The sequence below is a fragment of the Ranitomeya variabilis genome, chromosome 5, assembly GCF_051348905.1.
Source record: "Ranitomeya variabilis isolate aRanVar5 chromosome 5, aRanVar5.hap1, whole genome shotgun sequence".
In the NCBI taxonomy this organism is placed as follows: Eukaryota; Metazoa; Chordata; class Amphibia; order Anura; family Dendrobatidae; genus Ranitomeya; species Ranitomeya variabilis.
This window is the reverse complement of record NC_135236.1, coordinates 495,215,929-495,230,281: the sequence shown is the minus strand read 5'-3', so window position 1 is coordinate 495,230,281 and position 14,353 is coordinate 495,215,929.

Below are 14,353 nucleotides of genomic sequence, written 5' to 3'. Positions count from 1 at the left end.
TCGTACTGACCCGACAAATAAAACTGCTTTATCAATTTTACCAAACGCGGAACGGTATAAACGCCTCCCCAAAAAGAAATTCATGAATAGCTGGTTTTTGATCACTCTGCCTCACAAAAATCGGAATAAAAAGCGATCAAAAAATGTCACGTGTCCGAAAATGTTACCAATAAAAACGTCAACGCATCCCGCAAAAAACAAGATCTCACATGACTCTGTTGACTCAAATATGGAAAAATTACAGCTCTCAAAATGTGGTAACGCAAAAAATATTTTTTGCAATGAAAAGCGTCTTTCAGTGTGTGACGGCTGCCAATCATAAACATCCGCTAAAAAACCCGCTATAAAAGTAAATCAAACCCCCCTTCATCACCCCCTTAGTTAGGGAAAAATAAAAAAATTAAAAAATGTATTTATTTCCATTTTCCCATTAGGGTTAGGGTTAGGGCTAGAGTTAGGACTAGAGTTAGGGCTAGGGTTATTGCTAGGGTTAGGGCTAGGGTTGGGGCTACAGTTAGGGTTGGGGCTAAAGATAGGGTTAGGGTTTGGATTACATTTACGGTTGGGAATAGGGTTGGGTGTGTCTGGGTTAGAGGAGTGGTTAGGGTTAATGTTGGGATTAGGGTAAGGGGTGTGTTTGGATTAGGGTTTCAGTTATAATTGGGGGGTTTCCACTGTTCGGGCACATCAGGGGCTTTCCAAACGGGATATAGCATCCGATCTGAATTCCAGCCAATTCTGCGTTGAAAAAGGAAAACAGTGCTCCTTCCCTTCCGAGCTCTCCCGTGTGCCCAAACAGGGGTTTACCCCAACATATGGGGTATCAGCATACTCAGGACAAATTGGACATCATCTTTTGGGGTCCAATTTCTCCTGCTACCCTTGGGAAAATACAAAACTGGGGGCCAAAAAATAAGTTTTGTGGGAAAAAAAGGATTTTTTATTTTCACGGCTCTGCGTTGTAAACTGTAGTGAAACACTTGGGGGTTCAAAGTTCTCACAACACATCTAGATAAGTTCCTTGGGGGGTCTAATTTCCGATATGGGGTCACTTGTGGGGGGTTTGTACTGTTTGCGTACATCAGGGGCTCTGCAAATGCAACGTGACGCCTGCAGACCAATCCATTTAAGTCTGCATTCCAAATGGCGCTCCTTCCCTTCCGAGCTCTGTCATGCGCCCAAACAGTGGTTCCCCCCCACATATGGGGTATCAGCATACTCAGGACAAATTAGACAACAACTTTTTGGGTCCAATTTATCCTGATACCCTTGTGAAAATACAAAACTGGGGGCTAAAAAAATCATTTTTGTGAAAAAAAAAAAGAATTTTTATTTTCACGGCTCTGCGTTATAAACTGTAGTGAAACACTTGGGGGTTCAAAGTTCTCACAACACATCTAGATAAGTTCCTTGGGGGGTCTAGTTTCCAATATTGGGTCACTTGTGGGGGGTTTGTACTGTTTGGGTACATCAGGGGCTCTGCAAATGCAACGTGACGCCTGCAGACCAATCCATTTAAGTCTGCATTCCAAATGGCGCTCCTTCCCTTCCGAGCTCTGTCATGCGCCCAAACAGTGGTTCCCCCCCACATATCAGGTATCAGCATACTCAGGACAAATTGGACAACAAATTTTGGGGTCCAATTCATCCTGTTACCCTTGTGAAAATACAAAACTGGGGGCTAAAAAATCATTTTTGTGAAAAAAAAAAAGAATTTATTTTCACGGCTCTGCGTTATAAACTGTAGTGAAACACTTGGGGGTTCAAAGTTCTCACAACACATCTAGATAAGTTCCTTGGGGGGTCTAGTTTCCAATATGGGGTCACTTGTGGGGGGTTTGTACTGTTTGGGTACATCAGGGGCTCTGCAAATGCAACGTGACGCCTGCAGACCAATCCATTTAAGTCTGCATTCCAAATGGCGCTCCTTCCCTTCCGAGCTCTGTCATGCGCCCAAACAGTGGTTCCCCCCCACATATCGGGTATCAGCATACTCAGGACAAATTGGACAACAAATTTTGGGGTCCAATTTATCCTGTTACCCTTGTGAAAATACAAAACTGGGGGCTAAAAAATCATTTTTGTGAAAAAAAAAAAGAATTTATTTTCACGGCTCTGCGTTATAAACTGTAGTGAAACACTTGGGGGTTCAAACCTCTCAAAACACATCTAGATAAGTTCCTTAGGGGGTCTACTTTCCAAAATGGTGTCACTTGTGGGGGGTTTCAATGTTTAGGCACATCAGGAGCTCTCCAAACGCAACATGACATCCCATCTCAATTCCAGTCAATTTTGCATTGAAAAGTCAAATGGCGCTCCTTCCCTTCCGAGCTCTGCTCTGCGCCCAAACAATGGTTTACACCCACATATGGGGTATCAGCGTACTCAGGACAAATTGCACAACAATTTTTGGGGTCCAATTTCTTCTCTTACCCTTGGGAAAATAAAAAATTGGGGGCGAAAAGATCATTTTTGTGAAAAAATATGATTTTTTATTTTTACGGCTCTGCATTATAAACTTCTGTGAAGCACTTGTTGGGTCAAAGTGCTCACCACACATCTCGATAAGTTCCTTAGGGGGTCTACTTTCCAAAATGGTGTCACTTGTGGGGGGTTTCAATGTTTAGGCACATCAGGGGCTCTCCAAATGCAACATGGCGTCCCATCTCAATTCCTGTCAATTTTGCATTGAAAAGTCAAATGGCGCTCCTTCCCTTCCGAGCTCTGCCCTGCGCCCAAACAATGGTTTACACCCACATATGGGGTATCAGCGTACTCAGGACAAATTGCACAACAATTTTTGGGGTCCAATTTCTTCTCTTACCCTTGGAAAAATAAAAAATTGGGGGCGAAAATATCATTTTTGTGAAAAAATATGATTTTTTATTTTTACCGCTCTGCATTATAAACTTCTGTGAAGCACTTGTTGGGTCAAAGTGCTCACCACACATCTAGATAAGTTCCTTAGGGGGTCTACTTTCCAAAATGGTGTCACTTGTGGGGGGTTTCAATGTTTAGGCACATCAGGGGCTCTCCAAATGCAACATGGCGTCCCATCTCAATTCCAGTCAATTTTGCATTGAAAAGTCAAATGGCGCTCCTTTCCTTCCGAGCTCTGCCATGCGCCCAAACAGTGGATTACCCCCACATATGGGGTATCAGCATACTCAGGACAAATTGTACAACAAATTTTGGGGTCTATTTTCTCCTGTTACCCTTGGTAAAATAAAACAAATTGGATCTGAAATACATTTTGTGTGAAAAAAAGTTAAATGTTCATTTTTATTTAAACATTCCAAAAATTCCTGTGAAACACCTGAAGGGTTAATAAACTTCTTGAATGTGGTTTTGAGCACCTTGAGGGGTGCAGTTTTTAGAATGGTGTCACACTTGAGTATTTTCTATCATATAGACCCCTCAAAATGACTTCAAATGAGATGTGGTCCCTAAAAAAAAATGGTGTTGTAAAAATGAGAAATTGCTGGTCAACTTTTAACCCTTATAACTCCGTCACAAAAAAAAATTTTGGTTCCAAAATTGTGCTTATGTAAAGTAGACATGTGGTAAATGTTACTTATTAAGTATTTTGCGTGACATATGTCTGTGATTTAAGGGCATAAAAATTAAAAGTTGGAAAATTGCGAAATTTTCAAAATTTTCGCCAAATATTCGTTTTTTTCACAAATAAACGCAACTTATATCGAAGAAATTTTACCACTATCATGAAGTACGATATGTCACGAGAAAACAATGTCAGAATCGCCAAGATCCGTTGAAGCGTTCCAGAGTTATAACCTCATAAAGGGACAGTGGTCAGAATTGTAAAAATTGGCCCGGTCATTAACGTGCAAACCACCCTTGGGGGTGAAGGGGTTAATCTGTCTGTGCCTGAACATGCTGCTATGCGAGAATATATAAAGGAGTCCTTGGAAAAGGGACATATTCGTCCTTCGTCATCTCCCTTAGGAGCCGGTTTTTTCTTTGTGGCTAAGAAAGATGGCTCTTTGAGGCCGTGCATTGATTATCGGCTTTTGAATAAAATCACGGTTAAATATCAATATCCGTTGCCACTGCTGACTGATTTGTTTGCTCGCATAAAGGGGGCCAAGTGGTTCTCTAAGATAGATCTCCGTGGGGCGTATAATTTGGTGCGAATTAAGCAGGGGGATGAGTGGAAAACCGCATTTAATACGCCCGAGGGCCACTTTGAGTATTTGGTGATGCCTTTTGGTCTTTCAAATGCCCCTTCAGTCTTTCAGTCCTTTATGCATGACATTTTCCGTGATTATTTGGATAAATTTATGATTGTGTATCTGGATGATATTTTGATTTTTTCGGATGACTGGGACTCTCATGTCCAGCAGGTCAGGAGGGTTTTTCAGGTTTTGTGGTCTAATTCCTTGTGTGTGAAGGGTTCTAAGTGCGTTTTTGGGGTTCAAAAGATTTTCTTTTTGGGATATATTTTTTCCCCCTCTTCTATCGAGATGGATCCTGTCAAGGTTCAGGCTATTTGTGATTGGACGCAACCCTCTTCTCTTAAGAGTCTTCAGAAATTTTTGGGCTTTGCTAACTTTTATCGTCGATTTATTGCTGGTTTTTCTGATGTTGTTAAACCATTGACTGATTTGACTAAGAAGGGTGCTGATGTTGCTGATTGGTCCCCTGCTGCTGTGGAGGCCTTTCGGGAGCTTAAGCGCCGCTTTTCTTCCGCCCCTGTGTTGCGTCAGCCTGATGTTGCTCTTCCTTTTCAGGTTGAGGTCGACGCTTCTGAAATCGGAGCTGGGGCGGTTTTGTCGCAGAGAAGTTCCGATGGCTCCGTGATGAGACCTTGTGCTTTTTTCTCGCGTAAATTTTCGCCCGCCGAGCGGAATTATGATGTTGGGAATCGGGAGCTTTTGGCCATGAAGTGGGCTTTTGAGGAGTGGCGTCATTGGCTTGAGGGGGCTAGACATCAGGTGGTGGTATTGACTGACCACAAAAATCTAATTTATCTTGAGTCCGCCAGACGCCTGAATCCTAGACAGGCGCGCTGGTCGTTGTTTTTCTCTCGGTTTAATTTTGTGGTGTCCTACCTGCCGGGTTCTAAGAATGTTAAGGCGGATGCCCTTTCTAGGAGTTTTGAGCCTGACTCCCCTGGTAATTCTGAACCTACAGGTATCCTTAAGGACGGAGTGATATTGTCTGCCGTTTCTCCAGACCTGCGGCGGGCCTTGCAGGAGTTTCAGGCGGATAGACCTGATCGTTGCCCACCTGGTAGACTGTTTGTTCCTGATGATTGGACCAGTAAAGTCATTTCTGAGGTTCATTCTTCTGTGTTGGCAGGTCATCCTGGAATCTTTGGTACCAGGGATTTGGTGGCAAGGTCCTTCTGGTGGCCTTCCCTGTCTCGAGATGTGCGAGGCTTCGTGCAGTCTTGTGACGTTTGTGCTCGGGCCAAGCCTTGTTGTTCTCGGGCTAGTGGATTGTTGTTGCCCTTGCCTATCCCGAAGAGGCCCTGGACGCACATCTCTATGGATTTTATTTCGGATCTTCCTGTTTCTCAGAAGATGTCTGTCATCTGGGTGGTGTGTGATCGTTTCTCTAAGATGGTCCATTTGGTTCCCCTGCCTAAGTTGCCTTCTTCTTCCGAGTTGGTTCCTCTGTTTTTTCAAAATGTGGTCCGTTTGCATGGTATTCCGGAGAATATCGTTTCTGACAGAGGTACCCAATTCGTGTCTAGATTTTGGCGAGCATTCTGTGCTAGGATGGGCATAGATTTGTCTTTCTCGTCTGTTTTCCATCCTCAGACTAATGGCCAGACCGAGCGGACGAATCAGACCTTGGAGACATATTTGAGGTGTTTTGTGTCTGCAGATCAGGATGATTGGGTTGCTTTTTTGCCTTTAGCGGAGTTTGCCCTCAATAATCGGGCCAGCTCTGCCACCTTGGTGTCTCCCTTTTTCTGTAATTCGGGGTTTCATCCTCGATTTTCTTCTGGTCAGGTGGAATCTTCGGATTGTCCTGGAGTGGATGCTGTGGTGGAGAGGTTGCATCAGATTTGGGGGCAGGTAGTGGACAATTTGAAGTTGTCCCAGGAGAAGACTCAGCTTTTTGCCAACCGCCGGCGTCGGGTTGGTCCTCGGCTTTGTGTTGGGGACTTGGTGTGGTTGTCTTCTCGTTTTGTCCCTATGAGGGTTTCTTCTCCCAAGTTTAAGCCTCGGTTCATCGGCCCGTACAAGATATTGGAGATTCTTAACCCTGTGTCCTTCCGTTTGGACCTCCCTGCATCTTTTTCTATTCATAATGTTTTTCATCGGTCATTATTGCGCAGGTATGAGGTACCGGTTGTGCCTTCCGTTGAGCCTCCTGCTCCGGTGTTGGTTGAGGGCGAGTTGGAGTACGTTGTGGAAAAAATCTTGGACTCCCGTGTTTCCAGACGGAAACTCCAGTATCTGGTCAAATGGAAGGGATACGGTCAGGAGGATAATTCTTGGGTGACTGCCTCTGATGTTCATGCCTCCGATTTGGTCCGTGCCTTTCATAGGGCTCATCCTGATCGCCCTGGTGGTTCTGGTGAGGGTTCGGTGCCCCCTCCTTGAGGGGGGGGTACTGTTGTGAAATTGGATTTTGGGCTCCCCCGGTGGCCACTGGTGGAATTGAACTGGTGTGCATCATCCTCTCTGTTCACCTGTTTCCATCAGGATGTGGGAGTCGCTATTTAGCCTTGCTCCTCTGTCACTTCCATGCCGGTCAACATTGTAATCAGAAGCCTTTCTGTGCATGTTCCTGCTGCTAGACAACTCTCAGCTAAGTTGGACTTTAGTCCTTGTTTGTTTTTGCATTTTGTTCCAGTTCACAGCTGTAGTTTCGTTTCTGTGTCTGGAAAGCTCTTGTGATCTGAAATTGCCACTCTGATGTTATGAGTTAATACTAGAGTCTTAAAGTAATTTCAGGATGGTATTTTGATAGGGTTTTCAGCTGACCATGAAAGTGCCCTTTCTGTCTTCCTGCTATCTAGTAAGCGGACCTCAATTTTGCTAAACCTATTTTCATACTACGTTTGTCATTTCATCTTAAATCACCGCCAATATTTGTGGGGGCCTCTGTCTGCCTTTCGGGGAAATTTCTCTAGAGGTGAGCCAGGACTATATTTTCCTCTGCCAGGATTAGTTAGTCCTCCGGCCGGCGCTGGGCGTTTAGGGATAAAACGCAGGCTACGCTACCCGGCTACTGTTAGTTGTGCGGCAGGTTTAGTTCATGGTCAGTTTAGTTTCCATCCTTCCAAGAGCTAGTTCTTATGTTTGCTGGGCTATGTTCTCTTGCCATTGAGAACCATAACAGACAGGGAAGGAATGACACTTAGGCAATGTGCACACATCAGGATTTCTTGCAGAAATTTCCTGAGCAAAACCGGACATTTTCTGCAAGAAATCCGCATGCGTTTTTCTCACTGTATGTGACTGCAGACTTGTGAATCCATTCAACGCGCACACTGCTCGCTGTCAGGATTCTCTGGTGGTGCCAGGAGTGAGTGTTCATGTGACTGCAAGTATGCGATTTGCATACTTCTGACCGCATTCTGATTAGATGTGTCTAGTCCTGCTCAAGTCACTTGCCGACTAGACATGCAAAGCCGTGCATGTCTAGTCGGCAGTGACCACAAGTATGCAAATCGCCGCCGCTCCCAACACCGAAGAATCCTGACAATGGGCAGTGTGCGTGTTATGAGGAGTCACAAGTCTGCTGTAAATCTATGTACTTGTATCCCAAAAGTGGACATCCCCCTTAAGGTGAATGGTAAAGAAAAATATATAAAATTACACAAAAGTGCATTTATCTCGGAATCACTGCAATATGTTGAAGTGTTCCAGAGTTATTACCTCATAAAGTGACACGGATAAGAATTTAAAAATTTGGCCTTGTTTAGGAAGCTGAAAACAGGCTGGGGGTGAAGGGGTTAAGGCATAAGGGTCAGTTAAGTAGAAAAATTGATAGGAACTTGAGGGTACCCTCCAGCACAGTTGTGAAAACAATCAATTGCAATGTTAAAGCTGGCTGTCATGAGGAAAACCCAATGAAAGAAAGACCAATAATTATCTCTACTGTAGAGGATAAGTTTATCAGACTTACCAATCTCAGAAACAGCAAACTGACAACACCTCAGATAACAGCCCTCATAAATGATGCACATGCATAAAGGAGCAGACACATATCAACATTAGCTGTCTAAAGAGACTGCAAGAAGCAGGCCTTCTTGGTCAAATTGTTGTAAAGAAACCAGTACTGAGGGCAGCAAACACAATGTTTTAATTTGGGTCAAGAAATACAAGGACTGAAAGCTGTACTGTAGTCTGATGAGTATGGATGAGCAAACCCGAACGGTAAAGTTTGGGGTTCGTACTGGACACCTAGTGTCTGCTACCAAATCCCGAACACAGACTTTTTAATGTACGTCTGGTTTCCTCTTCAGGTTCACCAATCTAAAGCTTGTTGAAAGGCTACAGCGCAGTGGGCACTTCTAGAGCCATCACAGCCATGCCAAGTACTGTGATTGGCCGGTGCAGCACCTGACCCGACCTGTACAAAGGTCGGATCACGAGTGCCACCACCATTGCACTCTCAATATTGTAGGGATGGAGCGCAGCTGTATACAGGGACAGATTTTGACTTTGCAATCTGTGTGTGCTGTGCAAGCCATATCTGTGGGAGGACTGTGCCAACAACTGATGTGTGTATTTGCAACAGTACTAGAATAGACACAGGGGATTTTTGGAACAGCACTCCCACAGGCGGAGAGTACAGAGTACACTCAGCTGCTTAAAGTCACAATGCTCCCACACACAAGTGGGTGCATAGTACACTCAGCAACTTAAAGGAACAGTACTCCCAAAGGCACGGGATGCAGAGCAGACATAGTGGTTCAAAGACAAATTACTCCCACAGGGGAAAGTGCAGAGTATACACAGCGGATTAAAGTCACAGAACTCCCACAGGCACTTGATGCAGAGTGCACACAGTGGCTTAAAGGCACAGTACTCTCACATGTATGGCTTGCAGAGTACACACAGTGGCTGCTGGCACAATATTCCCACAAATGTGGCTTGCAGAGTACAAAGGCACGGTACTCTCACAGGCAGGGGTGCAGAGTATAGACAGCGGCTTTTAGCACAGTAATACCACATACAGTTGAAACCAGAAGTGTACATACACTATACACTCACCGGCCACTTTATTAGGTACACCTGTCCAACTTCTTGTTAACACTTAATTTCTAATCAGCCAATCACATGGCGGCAACTCAGTGCATTTAGGCATGTAGACATGGTCAAGACAATCTCCTGCAGTTCAAACCGAGCATCAGTATGGGGAAGAAAGGTGATTTGAGTGCCTTTGAACGTGGCATGGTTGTTGGTGCCAGAAGGGCTGGTCTGAGTATTTCAGAAACTGCTGATCTACTGGGATTTTCACGCACAACCATCTCTAGGGTTTACAGAGAATGGTCCGAAAAAGAAAAAAAATCCAGTGAGCGGCAGTTCTGTGGGCGGAAATGCCTTGTTGATGCCAGAGGTCAGAGGAGAATGGGCAGACTGGTTCGAGCTGATAGAAAGGCAACAGTGACTCAAATCGCCACCCGTTACAACCAAGGTAGGCCTAAGAGCATCTCTGAACGCACAGTGCGTCGAACTTTGAGGCAGATGGGCTACAGCAGCAGAAGACCACACCGGGTACCACTCCTTTCAGCTAAGAACAGGAAACTGAGGCTACAATTTGTACAAGCTCATCGAAATTGGACAGTAGAAGATTGGAAAAACGTTGCTTGGTCTGATGAGTCTCGATTTCTGCTGCGACATTCGGATGGTAGGGTCAGAATTTGGTGTAAACAACATGAAAGCATGGATCCATCCTGCCTTGTATGGAGCATCTTTGGGATGTGCAGCCGACAAATCTGCGGCAACTGTGTGATGCCATCATGTCAATATGGACCAAAATCTCTGAGGAATGCTTCCAGCACCTTGTTGAATCTATGCCACGAAGAATTGAGGCAGTTCTGAAGGCAAAAGGGGGTCCAACCCGTTACTAGCATGGTGTACCTAATAAAGTGGCCGGTGAGTGTATATAAAGACACTTATGCATGTTTTTCTCAATGTCTGATATGAAATCAGAATAAACCTTTCCCGTTTTAGGTCAATTAGGATTACCATAATTATTAATATTTGCCAAATTCCAGAATAATGAGAGAGAGAAAGTTTTAAGGTATTTTTATTACTTAGGGCAAATTCAAAAGTTTGTGTACACAAATAAATAAATCGCATCAGCCATCTTTTTGCCATTAATAGCAAGGAAATAATTTTTCAGGACCATTGTGTGTTTTATAGTAGTATGGGAAATAAGTAATTGGCGTCTAGTTGCCATTTGTAAGCCAAAGAAATAATTTTTCTGTACCACTGTCTTTTCTAGTAGTGTGGCAAAAAAATAATCAGCTATCTTGGTGACATTTATAGGCCAAATAAATATTTTTTTAGAACTGCTGCGTGTTAACCGCTGCGTGTTTTCTAATAGTGTTGCAAATAAATAACTGGTATCAGCTACCTCATTGTCATTTAAACACCAAAAAAATCATTTTTCTGGACCATTGTCTTTTCTAGTAGTGTAGTAAATAAATAATTGTCATCAGCCATATTGTTGCCATTTCTAGGCCAAAGACATATTTTTTCTGAACCGATGTCTTTTCTAGTAGTATTGCAAATAAATAAATCTACTGTTCTGCCATCTCTTTGTGAATAGTGTGTAGAAAAAAACATTTCCAAATGTGAGGAGAACAAACAATAGGGGATGTGGACATGGCAGTGGTGGTGCTGCTGCTGCTGGCTGATGGTGGTGGAATAGCAGATTTAGGAAGAGGAAGTGGTCATTCTGTGCCTGCTATGTGCCAAAATACAACACTTTCCTCTTTTGCACGCAGGCGACAGGATGTTATGCGTTTTGTTCGTAGGCCCGAATACCACTGCACGAATGGTGAGGCCACAAGATACTGAAAAGATGTTAGATTGGATTGCTGAGGGTGGCTTCAGTTGCTTCGCATTATCTTATACCCTGTCCACTGCAGATATTGAGCATTTGGCAACAGGGGACCATGGTCATTTGGCATAGACCTCACCCACTTGCAGTCACAGAAGACACCACAAAGATGGCACACACTGCAATAACACAAGATCAATGCATGGTACTAAAAATGACACCATCGCCTAGTCTGCCCAGTCTGCGACTAGGGTGCAATAGTCATTGGAGATTCATGACTTGTTCATTTTGATGAAAGTTAAGTGGTCTACACTGTCAGGGGACAGCCGGATGCGCATATCCATCAGGACACCACCAGCAGTGCTGAAGGCATGTTCTGAGAGAATGCTGGCTGCCAGACATGACAAAACCTCCAAGACGTGACAGGCGAGCTCAGGCCACTCTTCTATTTTTGAACACCAAAATGCAAAAGGGTCCAAACCCCCCTGATGGCATTGATATTGAGCTCCAGATACTCCTCAACCATCCTCTCCAGTCGTTCACAACGTATCAGACTTGTACTCTGTTCTACTGGTGCATGGGCTTGTCTAAAAAATGTGTGAAATGACTCACAGAAATTGCTTATGTCACCTACACTGCTTGTGCTAATGTCTTTGCGATAATGCTTTGACGTTCTCACGGTTGGATGTAGAGAACTGGGATGCACACCTCTTCCTCTGGGACCACCACCTCCTCACGTAGACTATTTAAATTGTGCTCCAGCATGTATATGATTGGAAATGTGATGCTAATGACAGCATCTCAGTGCTAAACATCTTAGTAACCTTTTTGAAACTGTGCAAAAGTCCTTCGTGAGTGATGAGCGAACAGTGAAATATTCGGATTCACGAAAATTGGAACAAATACTTACTAATATCAGTGTGTTCGTACTGAATAACGGATCCAATGCAAGTCAATGGGAAAGCCAAATATTTTTCTGCTGGACCCAACTAACAGGTCTGGGGGCATGGGAAAAAAACAGAAATTGATGGAATAGATATATACCGTATTTTCCGGCGTATAAGACGACTTTTTAACCCCCGAAAATCTTCTTAAAAGTCGGGGGTCGTCTTATACGCCGGGAATCGTCTTGTACGCCGGTGTATATGGTGGGTGGGGAGGGGGAGTGATCCTGATGACGAGGGGGCGTCTCACAGGAAAGTGAGTAATCCCCATTACCTTATCCTAGCGGTGCAGCGTGGGGGTGTCAGTGCTGGGAGCGGCGGCGGCTGCTGTGTTCTGGTGCGGCGGCTCCTCTTCTGTGTGGGGCCTCTGTGCTGTGGGGTGGCGGCGGCAGCGGCGTATCTTTATCCAGTTGGGGCTCCTCCGGCATCTCCTTAGCCCTGGAGGCCCCGCCGCAACTCCATCGGTGCAATGTGGTGGCCTCCGGGAAAATGGCCGCTGCTCAGATTCAGATCTCGTGTCCCGAGATTTCGGGACGGGATCTGAATCTGAGCAGCGGCCATTTTCCCGGAGGCCACCGCATCGCACCTATTGAGCTGCCTCCGGGAAAATGGCCGCTGCATTGCACCGATGGAGTTGCGGCGGGGCCTCCAGGGCTAAGGAGATGCCGGAGGAGCCCCAACTGGATAAAGATATGCCGCCGCCACCGCCACCCCACAGCACAGAGGCCCCACACAGAAGAGGAGCCGCCGCACCAGAGCACAGCAGCCGCCGCACCAGAGCACAGCAGCCGCCGCCGCCACTCCCAGCACTGAGACCCCCACGCTGCACCGCTACGATAAGGTAATGGGGGATACTTACTTTCCTGTGAGACGCCCCCTCGTCATCAGGATCACTCCCCCCCCCCCCCAAAAGGCACATATTCACCGGCCCTATAAGACGACATAGGGTGTATAAGAAGACCCCCGACTTTTAAGAAGATTTTATATTTTAACTGGTAAAGTTGGGGGGTCGTCTTATACGCCCAGTCGTCTTATACGCCGGAAAATACGGTAGATATAGATGAAAAGCCGGCAATTCATGTGCCGCGTACAGTAAAATCACAGCCTGACAGGTTAGAATAGAATAGATAGAATAGATATATATACATAGAATAGCTAGATATATAGATGCCAGTGACACACATATACAACTCTGGCAAAAATAAAGAGACCACTGCAAAATGTTCAGTTTGTCTGATTTTTCTCTTTATAGGTATATTTTTGAGCAAAAAGTAAATTGTTCTTTTATTCTATAAACTTCTGACAACATGTCTCAGAATTTCCAAGCAATAAATTTTGTATTTTTTTTCTGACAAAGAAAAATGGTCAAAATTAAAAAAAAAAAAAACTTAGTGCTTTCAGACCTCAAATAATGCAAAGAAAATATTACATTCCAGAGGTTTTTAATGGGGATCCGGTCTGGAGATTTGGCTGCCCATGACAGGGTTTTGATGTGGTGGTCTCCTATTTTTTGCCAGAGCTGTACAGTATATATATATATTTTACATCTATCTATATATGAAAAGCCAACAATTCAGCAGCCACATACTGTAAAATCATCAGAGCCGACAGGATAGAATAGATGGATTACACACAGTATATACATGTAGATATTCAGATGTCAATGGCATATACAATTAGTACAATGGCTGGGGCAGATGTTTATAACCTGGGAAGGGGGTAATACCCATGAAGCTTCCCAGGCTATTAATATCAGCTCACAGCTGTATACAGCTGTATACATAGCCTTTACTGCCTATTAAAATGGGTGACCCCCCAAAAAACTACATATGGTTCCCCTATAATTTATAACCAGAAAAGGCTATGCAAACAGCTGTGGGCTGATATTAATACCATAGATACTGGCCCCTTCCCCAGGCTAAAAACATCAGCTCTCAGCCACTCCAGAAAATGTGCATCTCTAAGATGTGTCAATTCTGGCACTTAACCTCTCTTCCCACTTGCCCTGTAGCGATGGCAAGTGGGGTGATAGTTGGGGGGGTTGATGTCACCATTGTATTGTCAAGTGACATATAGCTCAGAGGTTAGTAATGGAGAGGCGTAAATAAGATGCTCCATTTACTAACCCCATAGTCATATTGTACACAAACACACACACAGAAAAGTCTTTTAATTGAAAAGAATGACACAGACTCATTTAATAAATTTTAATTAAACCATAATTACGACATTGCCCATTCCCGGTCGCCATTGTCTTCTGCAAAAGAGTTAAAATAAAACAACAATTTTCCTCACCTTTCCGCAGAGAAGATGATAATCCATTTGTTCCATCACAGTTCTAGCTTTGCTACATCTAGATGGCAGGCTGCATAGTTGCATGATCCAACCATACAGCATGTCATCCAGCAGAG